General features: G+C 49.2%; 1 protein-coding gene across 3 annotated transcripts in view; it reads right to left on the bottom strand.

Moving 5' to 3' along the window:
• The window catches only part of GORAB (golgin, RAB6 interacting), a 200,288-nt gene that overhangs the window by 38,607 nt on the left and 147,473 nt on the right, over window positions 1-14,208 (bottom strand). The window lies entirely within an intron of this gene.

The raw sequence follows: 14,208 nt of genomic DNA, 5'->3' as shown, positions 1-14,208 counted from the left end.
GAGGAAGGAGGCTGGGAGGAGAGAGGCTGATCCTGGGGAAGGCTGGGAAGGGGAGGCTGATGCTGGGGGAGGCTGGAAGGAGAGGCTGGAAGGAGAGAGGCTGATGCATGGGGAGGCTGATGCTGGGGGAGGCTGGAAGGAGAGAGGCTAATGCTGGTGGAGGCTGATGCTTGGGGAGGCTGATGCTGGGGGAGACTGGGAGGGGAAGGCTGATGCTGAGGGAGGCTGGGAGGAAGGAGGCTGGGAGGAGAGAGGCTGATCCTGGGGAAGACTGGGAACGGGAGGCTGATGCTGAGGGAGGCTGGAAGGAGAGAGGCTGATGCTGGGGGAGGCTGGAAGGAGAGAGGCTGATGCTGGTGGAGGCTGATGCTTGGGGAGGCTGATGCTGGGGGAGACTGGGAGCAGAAGGCTGATGCTGAGGGAGGCTGGGAGAGGGAGGCTGGGAGGAAGGAGGCTGGGAGGAGAGAGGCTGATCCTGGGGAAGGCTGGGAAGGGGAGGCTGATGCTGGGGGAGGCTGGAAGGAGAGAGGCTGATGCTGGTGGAGGCTGATGCATGGAGAGGCTGATGCTGGGGGAGACTGGGAGCAGAAGGCTGATGCTGAGGGAGGCTGGGAGGAAGGAGGCTGGGAGGAGAGAGGCTGATCCTGGGGAAGGCTGGGAAGGGGAGGCTGATGCTGAGGGAAGCTGGAAGGACAGAGGCTGATGCTGGGGGAGGCTGGAAGGAGAGAGGCTGAGGCTGGGAGGAGAGAGGCTGATGCTGGGGAAGGCTGATGCTGAGGGAGGCTGGGAGGGGAAAGCTGATGCTGGGGAAGGCTGGGAGGACGGAGGCTGGGAGGAGAGAGGCTGATCCTGGGAAGGCTGGGAGAGGGAGGCTGATGCTGGAGGAGGCTGGAAGGAGAGAGGCTGATGCTGGCGGAGGCTGATGCTGGGGAGGCTGGGAGAGGGAGGCTGATGCTGAGGGAGGCTGGGAGGAGGGAGGCTGGGAGGAGGGAGGCTGGGAGAGGTAGGCTGAGAGAAGAGAGGCTGATGCACACACACACACACACACACACACACACGCGCGCGCACTGCACAACACACACCACACACACACACACACACTGGGAACCACAAACAACTGCCCTACACAGACACCCACACATACAGACAACGCTGCACACACAGACAACGCTGCACACACAAACACCGCGGCACACACAAATATACGCACATACCGCACAACACACACATTGCTCAAAACATACCTCCCCCCAAAACACACCACACACACACAAACCGTGCAACACACACACAACGCTACAGACACACAGCGCTCCACAAACAACGCAACACACGCAACACACATACAACACCGCTCTCACCCCCGTCACACCCAGACAACACCCAGAACATGTACAGCGCCTACACAAACACTTGGTAACTACAGACAACAACATCTCTCTCTATATATATATATATATAACAAAAATCATACATGAACTACACAATACGTAAATTCTAGAATACCCGATGCGTAGAATCGGGCCACCTTCTAGTATATATATAATTGCCTTAGTCAGTCAGTCTGTCTGTCTGTCTGTCTCCAAAATTGTGTCCTTACGGTGACAAACATCGGATTGGCCCCGACCCCACCCCCGCACGGATTGGCCGCTCGGCCTGGACCCGCCCCCTCACGCATTGGACGCTCGCCCCAAACAGCGGATTGGCCGCTGGGCTCGGCATGGCCCCCACACACGGATTAGCCGCTCGGCCTGGACCCGCCGCTCGGCCTGGACCAGCACCCTCACGCATTGGACGCTCGCCCCAAACAGCGGATTGGCCGCTGGGCTCGGCATGGCCCCGTCCCCCAACACGGATTTGCCGCTCGGCATGGACCCGCCCCCTCACTCGCCCCAAACAGTGTATTGGCCACTGGGCTCGCCATGGCCCCGCCCCCCACACGGATTGGACGCTCGACCCAAACAGCGGATTGGACACTGGGCTCGGCATGGCCCCGCCCCACACACGGATTAGCCGCTCAGCCTGGACCCGCCGCTCGGCCTGGACCAGCCCCCTCACGCATTGGACGCTCGCCCCAAACAGCGGATTGGCCGCTGGGCTCGGCATGGCCCCGTCCCCCCACACGGATTTGCCGCTCGGCATGGACCCGCCCCCTCACGCATTGGACGCTCGCACCAAACACCGGATTGGCCAGGTGAGTGCATCAAGGTCCTGCAGCGGCGGAACACACACACACACGCACACACATAACACACACACATCAGATCACACTCACTCTCACACACACATCAGATCGCATCCACACACTCACAACTTCCAGTGATATCGCTTGCTTCTCGGCGGCGATACTGTGCGTGCAGTGACCTTCCAGGACCTGCCAGAAGATCACATGGCCAGAAGCATGTGGTATCTCCGGATGTTGTGAGTGTGAGCGCGTATGTGCAATATCGTCAATGTGTGTGTGCGTGTATGCGATCGGGTGTGTGTGTGTATGGGGATGGAGCACGATGGCGAATGCGCAGCATGGGGGATGGAGCACGATGGGGAGTGCGCAGCATGGGGGATGGAGCACGATGGGGAATGCGCAGCATGGGGGATGGAGCACGATGGGGAGTGCGCAGCATGGGGGATGGAGCACGATGAGGGGTGCGCAGCATGGGGGATGGAGCACGATGGGGAATGCGCAGCATGGCGGGATGGAGCACGATGGGGAGTGCGCAGCATGGGGGATGGAGCACGATGGGGAATGCGCAGCATGGGGGATGGAGCACGATGAGGGGGTGCGCAGCATGGGGGATGGAGCACGATGGGGGGTGCAGACCTCCCCCCAAAACACACACACACACACACACACACATCGGGAACCACAAACACCGCCCTACACAGACACCCACAGACAATGCCGCACACACACAACACCCAACACACAAACACCGCGGCACACACAAATATACGCACATACCGCACAACACACACATTGCACAAAACATACCTCCCCCCAAAACACACACACCCCACACCCACACAAACCGCGCAACACACACATACACACAACGCTACAGACACACAGCGCTCCACAAAACGCCACATACACAACGCAACACACAAACAACACCGCTCTCACCCCCCGCCACACCCAGACAACACCCAGAACATGTACAGCGCCCTACACAAACACTTGGTAACTACACACAACAACATCTACATCTATATCTATATCTATATAACAAAAATCATACATTAACTACACAATACGTAAATTCTAGAATACCCGATGCGTAGAATCGGGCCACCTTCTAGTATATAATATGGAATTTTCTAATTTATGGATACGGATATAGATATAAGGTCTAATATAGTGTTTCTATGGCAATCAGCCATTGTTCCCCATATATTTATTTATACATTTTTTTTTTTTAAGAGCGTTTCTTTTAACATATGCTCCCCATTCCACATATAGGATGTTTTTTATTTTGGATTTCAAAATGTCTAAAAGGGTCACCAAGGACAGCAGGAGTATCACACAGGACAGGATTAGATACACAGCCCTGCATACAGTATCACACAGGATAGGATAAGATACACAGCTGTGAAGACAGTATCACACAGGATAGGATTAGATACACAGCTCAGCAGACAGTATCACACAGGATAGGATTAGATACACGGCTCAGCAAACAGTATCACACAGGAGAGGATTAGAAACACAGCTGTGCAGAAAGTGTCACACAGGATAGGATTAGATACACAGCCCTGCATACAGTATCATCGGTTCACGCACAGGCCGAAAGGTGGCAGGAGGAAGGAGTGGAAGGTGAGCGGGGGGGGGTGTTTTTGGAGACGGTAGCAGCGGCGGTACTCACATGAGTCAGATCACACACACACGGCGCAGCGGTGGCGGGCAGAGCGGGTGCTGGGTAGAGCGGAGGGAGTGTCATTGGAGACGGTAATGTCGGGGGAGGGGCGGCAGTAGCAGCAGTAGCGGGGGTTGGGTAGAGCGGAGGGAGGGGGTGTCATTGGAGACGGTAACGGCGGGGCGAGGGGAGGGTAGGCAGCCCGTACTCACACATCCCGGTGGTTGACAGGGGTAAACTGGAGCAAACAGCATAGCTGTATGCTCCACAATGATGGCGCCGATCTCCTCCCTCTGCTGTGATCTGGACAGCCCAGGGGGCGCGTCCAGGCCACAGCAGACGCCTACTGTAACGTTACTGAAGGGGTCGGATCCCGACCACTGTTCTCTATGCACAGGGGCTTTTTTTGTATTAAAAAAAATTGATTTCCCTTTAAAATCCACTTTATTTGTTCAAAGCTTTTAAACGTTCCATCCAAAATATACAAATATCTTCCCATTTACCAAAATCTTCTAATTTATATATCTCTGGTAAAATGGTAATTCTGCCACAGAGGTGCATAAATTTGTAAATTTTCCAACTCCCAAGATGTTTTTTTCCCCCTATCCCACACTTTATAGATTAAATTTATTGTAGGACAGTTCCAGTCTTTCTCTCAAGACCCCATATAAAATAGAGGACATCAGACGTTTTCACTTTGTTCTTTCCAAGAATAGGTGTCTTGATATCACATATTGTTCACTCGTTCCCCACCCGTGAAAGTGCTGTAAGTGCAAAGCGAGGCAAATAGATCCAGGCATTCGGGATAGCTAGGCCCCAACCGTCTTTAGCTCTCTGTAATAACCGTTTTATTCCAGCAGATTTATCTTTCCATATAAATTCTTGGAACATGCTATGTACCTCAAAAGAAAGTCACGGGAATCTATACTTTGGTATTATGGAGAAGTGTTAAGGCATAAGAATCATTTTTATCAGATTTCCTCTCCCTATTGTTGACATTTTTTTAAACCATAACTTTTTATTAGTAATTAATGTCAGATGTTACATCATACATCATATTGTCATCACGTTATCAACAAAAATCACAATAATATGGGTATTAAACAAGGGAGAGGGGGATGGGGGAATGGTGACATCACATCAATTTCCGGGTCACATTCTACATATATACATCTGTAGATTTATTTGATAACAGTATTTAATCGGAAGGATAACCAGTAGTTCCATTTCTTATAGAATAGCGCTGTGTTAATGTTGGATGAAGCGAGTATCTTCTCTGATAGGCAGTTCTCATTGAACAGTGAGATGACTTCGGTTAGTGCGGGGCATTGGGGGGTTTTCCAGTAACTTGCGATTTTGAGTCTTGTGGCCACAATGATGTGTACAATCACTGTGCGGATCTCGTAGGGGAGTGAGTCCAGATCGATGGCGAGCAGCGCCTGCTGTGCGGACAGCGTTATTCCTACACCACAAATCTGAAATATTAAATGATTTATTGCTTCCCACAGACGTCTGACATTACTACATTTCCACCATATGTGTAACATGTCTTCGCTGGGGTCTCCACATCTCCAGCACGTGTCCGGGGAATTGCGGGACATCTTAGATAGTCTATGGGGGGTGAGATACCACCTATATAATAGTTTCCTTGCGTTTTCTATGTGGTTAGTGCATTTAGATTGGCTTCCAATAATTAGGAAGGATGCTCGCCATTGATCCGGTGTGAAGGTACAGTGTAAGTCTCTTTCCCATTTTTGCAGGTATGTGGTTAGCGAGGGCAGGGTATTCTCTAGCATACAATCATAGCTTATAGACAATGCTTTCCTCTGTGCGGTGGGGGTCAGTAGCATAGAGTACAGCTTAGATGGCGGTGCCGTCATCTGCTCCTTCCTTCCATAGAGGAAGTGTCAGATCTGCAGATATTTGTAGAAGTCCCTTTGTGGTATATTGTATCTCTCTCGCAATGATGAGAAGGGGATTAGTTCCTCCCCATCATACAGATTCCCAATACATGTGATTTGGCATAGTTTCCAGTTTTTAAGCTTTAGGTCAGGGATACAATGCTCCAGTGTCTCTATGGGGGCCTTAAGGAGTGCGATTTGTATAAGGCCTAATTTATTAGTTAAAACCTTCCATAGCTCCAGCATCGCGTCTATGGTTGGGGATATGTTACAATTCCTACCAGGGATTAAAGTGTGGTGTGCATGGAAGAAGGCGGAGACACTGGAGGCTCCAATCAGATATTTCTCAATGGCTATCCAGTGCCGGTCATCCTCATCGTTCCACATGAAGCGTAGCTGCTCGAATAATGCGGCTCTGTAGTAGCGGACCACTGAGGGGTATCCCAGGCCCCCCTTACTCATAGGGGTGTAGAGTGTGTCCGCCTGGACTCGGGGCTGTTTTCCCTGCCATATATGTTTGGAGAGGATGGCTTGTATCTCTTTTAGTATTTTCATTGGGAATATGATGGGGAGATTGCGGAACAGATACAATATCTGCGGGAGAATGAACATCTTCACTGATGCGATCCTGCCCATCCACGATAGCTCGTGTTTCTTCATTCTTAATATGTCAGCTTGGATTTTCCTCTTCAGGGACTCATAATTCAGAGATAACATTTTATCAGCCGAGAGTGTTAGCCGGATACCTAGATACTCAATACTATCGTTATTCCAATTGAAGGGGTACTTGTTCTGGAATTTTTTGGGGTACGTTGTGGATGGGGTTAGGTTTCATATACCTGACATTTAGACGTGTTTAGTTTATAATATGAGATTCTAGAGAACAGATCAATGATTTGCATTGCTGCCGGTAATGACTCTGTGGGGTTTGTTATCGCTAGAATGATGTCGTCCGCAAACAGACCTATTTTGTGTTCTGTCCGGTCCACCTGGATTCCTGATATTACTGGGTGAGATCGGATTTTTTCCGCTAAAGGTTCAATCGCCAAGGCGAATATGAGGGGCGATAGCGGACACCCTTGTCTCGTCCCATTTGTGACAGGGAACTTGTCCGACATCATTCCAGAGACAAAAACTGACGCTGATGGATGAGAGTATAATAAAGTAATTGCATTAAAAATGCTGCCAGTAAATCCGAATCTGGATAAAACCTCAAATAGATAGCCCCAATGCACCCGATCAAAGGCCTTCTCCGCGTCCAGTGCCAGGAGCAGAGCAGGGGTCCGGCCTCTCCCCGCCACACTGATGAGGTCAATCATCCGTCTGGTGCCATCCAGCGTCTGTCTGGATTTGATAAACCCGACATGGTCTCTGTGCACCAGGGAGGGCATTACACCGGAGATACGACCTGCCAGGATTTTGGAGTATAGCTTGAGGTCGGTATTCAGTAGGGATATCGGCCTGAAGCTATTGGTTTGGTCGGGGGTGTTAACTGGTTTGGGGAGGGGGACTATGGTTGCCTGGAGCATCTCATCTCGTATTTGGCCTGTTTCAAATATATTCTGGAAGACTAGTAATAGGTGTGGGGACAATATTTGATGAAATGTCTTGAAGTATTCGTTAGTTATCCCGTCCGGTCCTGTGGATTTGTTATTCTTAGATGTTTGGATGGCTTGTTGGATTTCTATTTGGCTTATGGGTTGGTTTATTGCCGTCAGTTTGTCCTCTGGGATTTTGGGTAGTGATATACTATTTAGGAAGTTATTAATGAGTTCAGCGCTGGGTTGTGGGGTGAGATTGTCGTCTTTGAGGTTGTAGAGTGAGGAGTAGTATTTGGCGAAGGTGTTGGCGATGTCTTTAGGGTTGTATATTTTGTTCTTTTGGGCGTCTTGTATATGAGCTATCCTTTGCTTTGTTAGTCTGGCTTTGATTTTATTGGCTAGTATTTTGCTGGCTTGTTTCCCTGCAAGTAATATTTGGCTTTGCTTCGCCTCATGTTGTGCTCGTGTTTATATTGGAGTAGTTGGTATAGATCGTATCTTGCCTTTTGTAGGTCTTTGTATATAGCGGGTGAGGGGCTGTTTTTATGGGCATCCTCTAATGATGCTATACTTTTGTGAAGTTCCTCTATCTGTCGCATTCTTAGCTTTTTGTGCTGCTATCGGTATTAGCCGTCCTCTTATGTACGCCTTGTGGGCGCACCCCACTGTGGTCGGGGACATGTCTGGGGTGCTATTAATATCAAAATATTCCTGTAACAGGTCTTTGATTTGGGATTTGATACTATCTGAGGATATTAAGTGGTTATTAATTCTCCATGGGGAATATGTTGGGTTATTATATGTCTCTCTTATTTGGCATGACATAGGGGCATGGTCCGACCAGGTTATGTTCCCTATTTGGGCCGATTGTATATTTTGCAGGAGCCACTTATCCACCACTATTAGGTCAATTCTGGAGTATATTTTATGTGGATGTGAGTAAAATGTGTAGTCCCGTTCGGAGGCGTGAAGGACCCTCCACGTGTCGTACAATTCTTCTGACAGGAGGCATTGGGACAGCGCATGGGACTGGGATATTTTTTTGGAGCACCAGGATTTGTCTATACTGGGGATCGGGACGATATTGAAGTCTCCGCAGATTAGTAGCAATCCTTGTTTTATTTTGGATAATTTGGTCATGAGTTCTCTAATAAAGGTGATTTGTCCTGAATTAGGTGCGTATATAGATGTGATTGTGTATGTCTTATTATTGATATTGCATATAAGTATCACATATCTGCCCTCGTCATCTAGGATTTTATCAATGAGCTGGAACGCTATAGTGTCCTTTATCGCAATCGTTACGCCTCTTTTCTTTTTCACTGCGTGTGAGGCATAGATGTGGGGGTAATGCTGGTGTTTTAGTCTATGTGCGTCCTCGCTGTTTAGATGAGTCTCTTGGACACATAATATGTCCGCTTTAAGCATCTGGGCCTCTTTCCACAATAATGATCTCTTAAAGGGGCTGTTCAAACCTTTCACATCAATAGTTGAAATTTTAAATACCATCAGATATAGTAATAAAAGAAGAAAAAACAGAAATCAATATGTCACCAAGTACAAGGCAATGGTAAGGGAAGCAAAGGGTTAGGGTGCAAACAGTACTTACAACAGGTTACAATTCAGAGTCCGGTTCTACGTGAACCAACTGGATATTCGTCCCTATCCAGTATCAATGGGGGGTGAGAATAAAACGAGAAAAAAACTAAACGTTATTCTCGTGCCCCTCCAACCTGCCAATCAAAACAAAGAGTGGCATCAAAAAGGAAAGTGGCATCAAAATAGAGAATGGCATGAAGGTGTCCCTGTTCAGGACCATTCCTTGTTCAGCATCGGGGGTCTCTTCTTTAGCGGGGAGCTGGTGTCTTCGTCCACAGATGTCAGGGACCAGTCTTGGAGCAGGGTCATAGCCTCTCTGGGGGACACGAGGACGTGTGTTACTCCATTTTTCATCACGATGAGCTTTACCGGGTATCCCCATTTGTAGGTGATGTTATTGTCGCGCAGGATCTTGGTTGCGGATGAGAATTCCCGCCTTCTATTCAGAGTGTCGCAGACAGGTCGGTGAACACCAGGATGTTCTGTAATCTTTCTGGACGTTCTTGCTTGTTTGCTGCCGCCGCCTTGGTTACTGCCTCTATAAAATGATAGAAGTGCAGTCTGGCGATCACGTCCCGTGGTGCGGAGCTGGGAACGGATTTGGGTTTGGGGATCCGGTGCGCCCTATCAATCAGTAGATCCCTCTGCTCTGCTGACGGCACTAGTGCTGTAAAAAAGTCTGTTAAGAACTGTGTCAGTGCGTCCGTGGGCACGTTCTCAGGAATCCCTCTGAAACGTAAGTTATTTCGTCTGGATCGGTCTTCGAGATCCGCGATTTTTAGTTTTAGGGCTGTAATCTCATCGTCCGCCTCATTATGCGCATCTATTAGCTGGTTGTGCGCAGTGGTGTACTTCTTCAGTTTCCCCTCTATATGTGAGGTTCTGTCACCAATCTGCGTGATTTCTTTATTACGCATGGTAACTACTGAGGTTACATCTACGAGGATGGCTTGCTTCAGCTCTGACATCACAGACCTCAGTATATCCTCAGTGACAGGGGCTGAGTTGTAGCTTTTGTTAGGGGAGCATGAAGGGTTAACCAGGGCTGTGCTTGGTGCCTGTGAATCTGCAGGCCCGAGGCTGCTAACACCTCCGGCAGGAGAGAAGGTCAGAGACTGCAGGGCTGACTGATAACACTGTGTGTTTAATGATAAAGGGGCTCCATTTAGGGTACCTTCACACTTTAGCGATGCAGCAGCGATCCGACCAGCGATCTGACCTGGTCAGGATCGCTGCTGCATCGCTACATGGTCGCTGGTGAGCTGTCAAACAGGCAGATCTCACCAGCGACCAGTGACCAGCCCCCAGCCAGCAGCGATGTGCAAGCGACGCTGTGCTTACACGGAGCCGGCGTCTGGAAGCTGCGGACACTGGTAACTAAGGTAAACATCGGGTATGGTTACCCGATGTTTACATTAGTTACCAGCGCACACCGCTTAGCTGTGTGTGCAGGGAGCAGGGGAGCCGCGCACACTGAGCGCTGGCTCCTTGCTCTCCTAGCTACAGTACACATCGGGTTAATTAACCCGATGTGTAATGCAGCTACATGTGCAGAGAGCAGGGAGCCGCGCACACTGCTTAGCGCTGGCTCCTTGCTCTCCTAGCTACAGTACACATCGGGTTAATTAATCCGATGTGTACAGCAGCTACATGTGCAGAGAGCCGGAGCCGGCAGCACAGGCAGCGTGAGAGCTGCGGAGGCTGGTAACTAAGGTAAATATCGGGTAACCACCTTGGTTACCCGATGTTTATCTTGGTTACAGCTTACTGCAGCTGCCAGACGCCGGCTCCTGCTCCCTGCTCGCTTCATTTGTCGCTCTCTCGCTGTCACACACAGCGATCTGTGTGTCACAGTGGGAGAGCGCCTTTGAAGAAAACGAACCAGGGCTGTGTGTAACGAGCAGCGATCTCGCAACAGGGGCCAGATCGCTGCTCAATGTCACACACAGCGAGATCGCTAATGAGGTCACTGCTGCGTCACAAAAAGCGTGACTCAGCAGCGATCTCGGCAGCGAGCTCGCTGTGTGTGAAGCACCCCTAAGAGTGTGAGAATCACGCTGTGACCCGCTCCTCAGTCCTGGACGCTGATGGGCACCATTACTATTATCAGTGCTGCTATCTCCTCCATGAGGCAAACAACGGGGGCCATCTTGGATTGTATTACCAGCAACTTCAAAGACAGAAACTTTGCCTGGCTTCTGCCCCTTCTTCCTCCCCCGCACCATGTCTATACCGATCTGTTCCCCTGCACTTCAGCTGCACTTATCTGTGATTTACAGCCTCCTCCGGTCTGATTGCCTTGCTTTGAGCCGCTTTAAAGGTTGGTGGTCAGGGAGCACAAGTCTCAGACGTCTGTTCAGTTCAGCATCCGGTCACGCCCCCCCCCCCGTTGACATTTTTTTATCAGAATTCTACTACTGTATTGATGGTAACAGAAACTGCTCACAGATTGGTAGGCATCTACACCACTACTATGGTTTTGCCTTGTACTCCCTAATCACATGAAGTGCAGTGACGTGTAATATGTTGTATTCATCACTTCAGCCTGGGAGAGCTGTTTAGATGCTGGCCTTTGATTCTTCAGGATCCTGGCATCGTCCCTATATCTTTTTGGCTTCTGAAAGGTAGTTACTGCAAACTGTGTGCATTAATTTGTAAGGTAATTGTATACAAAATGCAGGAATGGAGAGTTCATACACCAAAATGTAAAAAGGCCCCTATGCCTCCCCAGTGCTATGCAGCGGTGGCAGTTTGAGGGGCCGACCATGCATGACTGCTTCTTTCACCCCATCTTGCTTCTCTGTTTTGGTAGTTCTAAATCTGTAAGTGATGTAGCTTTAACTATTATAAGCCTTAACTTATAATTCCTCCCAGATAAAGTATTAGTCAACATATAGGCCCCCTTTCACACATCTGCTTTTTGCCATCAATCAAAATCCGTCGCATTTTGAAAAAACGGATCCAGGGCTGGATCCTTTTTTTCTCATTGACTTGTATTAGAAACGGATTGCGACGGATGACCTCACGTGTCATCAGTCATTCAAAAAAAATTTGTTCGTCGGAAGGAGACGACGTCCACAGTAACGTTTTTTTTGTTTGCGTTGAAAAACTGACAGCGACAGATCCGTCACTGTCCGTCGTTTATTAGAATGGAAGCCTATGGGCGCAGGATCAGTCATAAACCGTGAAATGACGGATTCCGGCGAAAGATCAGTGTTTTTTGTTTTTTTTTTAGTGAACATGCATAATTCTGTAAATTCCCTGCTGATCAGAAAAAGTCAATGTCTCTCTCTCTCGTTCCATCGCATCACTTTTACCACAATCTGTGACAGATCCGCATCAGTCACTAAACGGATTGTGACTGATGGAAAAAAAAACTGATGTGTGAAAGCGGCCTTAGAGGTATGCTGTTTACACTTAAAGGGGTTGTCCAGGGAAAACAAGTTATTACTTATTCCCCAGAACAGTAATAACTTGCTGATTGGTGGGTCTGAATACTGGGACTTGCACCAATCAGCAAAATCTTGTTACAAAATGGAGTGGCAGATCAGATGTGCCATAAGGAATCATTGGGCTCAGTGGTTGAACATGTGTCTGCGGCTCCACTCTGATGGGTTTAAAAGTTTCCCATTCTGCCAATCAATGTGAGCCCTACTGGTCAATAAATTAGCACCCATCCTGTGGAGTCCTGCCTACACAGGACAATACACCACCAAGAACATTCACCTTTTGAGCTGCTCAAAATCTCTTTTCACCTGATGAATGAGCATGTTCCTCATTCATTGAGGAATGGCAGCCTGTTTACATGGCACCGCACACGCAGGCACTCCCGCACGCGTCATCACCGCACACGCCTTGGCACTATCTCAGTGACGTCCCCGCTGACAGTGTGACTCTTCAGTTGCTGCGTGAAGCTCCCAGGAGCGGCGGTGTTCTACTGCCGCTCCTGTCGGCTTCATGTAGCAGAGCTGATAGCATCGCGGGACCGCTGTGGATTACGTTGGACCTAGAGGGGTGTTTTGGGATTTTAATAAAATGGTGAAAGAGGGCGTTTGTCTTTTATTCCAAATAAAGTATTTTTTCGGGTGTGTGTTTATTTATTTTCACTTACAGTTTAATTATGGAAGGTATCCCAGGGAGACGCCTGCCATGATTAACTCCTTATTACCCCGATTGCCACCGCACCAGGGCAATTCGGGATGAGCCGGGTAGAGTCCTGGGACTGTCGCATCTAATGGATGCAGCAATTCCGGGCGGTTGCTGGCTGATATTTTTAGGCTGCGGGGCTCCTCATAACGTGGAGCTCCCCATCCTGAGAATACCAGCCTTCAGCCGTGTGGCTTTATCTTGGCTGGTATCAAAATTGGGGGGGACCGCACGCCGTTTTTTTTTTAATTATATTTATTTATTTTACTGCAAGATATAGACCCGCCCACCAGCGGCTGTGATTGGTTGCAGTGAGACAGCTTTCACTCAGCGTGGGGGCGTGTGACTGCAACCAATCATAGGCGCCGGTGGGCGGGGAAAGCAGTGAATATGAGATTGAATAATGAGCGGCCGGCATTTTCAAATCAGGAGAAGCCGCCAGAGCAGTGTGACAGCCGTGCAGCGCCGCGCGGCGCCGGTGATCGGTGAGTGGGTGAGAGTGAGTGAATGAGTCAGTGAGTGAGTGAGAGTTTGAGAGAGAGTAATTAATTTTCTGACAAGCAATGAATTTATATCACTTCTGGGCATGCTCAGACGTAAAAACCGGATCCGGTACATGCTTCCGGCGTTTGAAGCATTCCACCGGATTCGGCGCGCATACGCTTTCATTATGCACCATGCCGCAATGCTGCACTGCGTTCTGTGCGGCCGCCGGGGGTGACGATTTTTGCCGCAACCAGCAAAAACCGGATCAAAAGAAAGTACATGCGGCACAATCCGGCGCTAATAAAAAGTCTATGAGGAAAAACCGCACACTGCGGCAAAAAAAAAACCCCAAAAAAGTATGCGTTTTTCCCGCAAATCGCCGGATTGTGCCGCACAGCAAAAACCTGATGTGTGAAAGCAGCCTTAGGCTATGTGCACACGTTGTGTTTTTTTGCCACTGCGTTTTTTGGCCGCTAAAAACGCCCAAAAACGCACCCGCGTCAAAAAAACGTGGCAAAAACCGCATGTGCTTTTACCGCGATTTGGTGCGTTTTTGGCTGCGTTTTTGATCTCTGCGTTTTGCTGCGTTTTTCCAATGCATTGCATGGTGGGAAAAACGCAGAAAAACGCAGGAAAGAATTGACATGTCCATTTTTTTTTTAAGCTCAAAAACGCAGCTTA

This window comes from Anomaloglossus baeobatrachus, chromosome 8 (genome assembly GCF_048569485.1).
Source record: "Anomaloglossus baeobatrachus isolate aAnoBae1 chromosome 8, aAnoBae1.hap1, whole genome shotgun sequence".
Lineage (NCBI taxonomy): Eukaryota > Metazoa > Chordata > Amphibia > Anura > Aromobatidae > Anomaloglossus > Anomaloglossus baeobatrachus.
The sequence above is the reverse complement of the archived record's forward strand: the minus strand, read 5'-3'. Positions and strand labels throughout refer to the sequence as shown.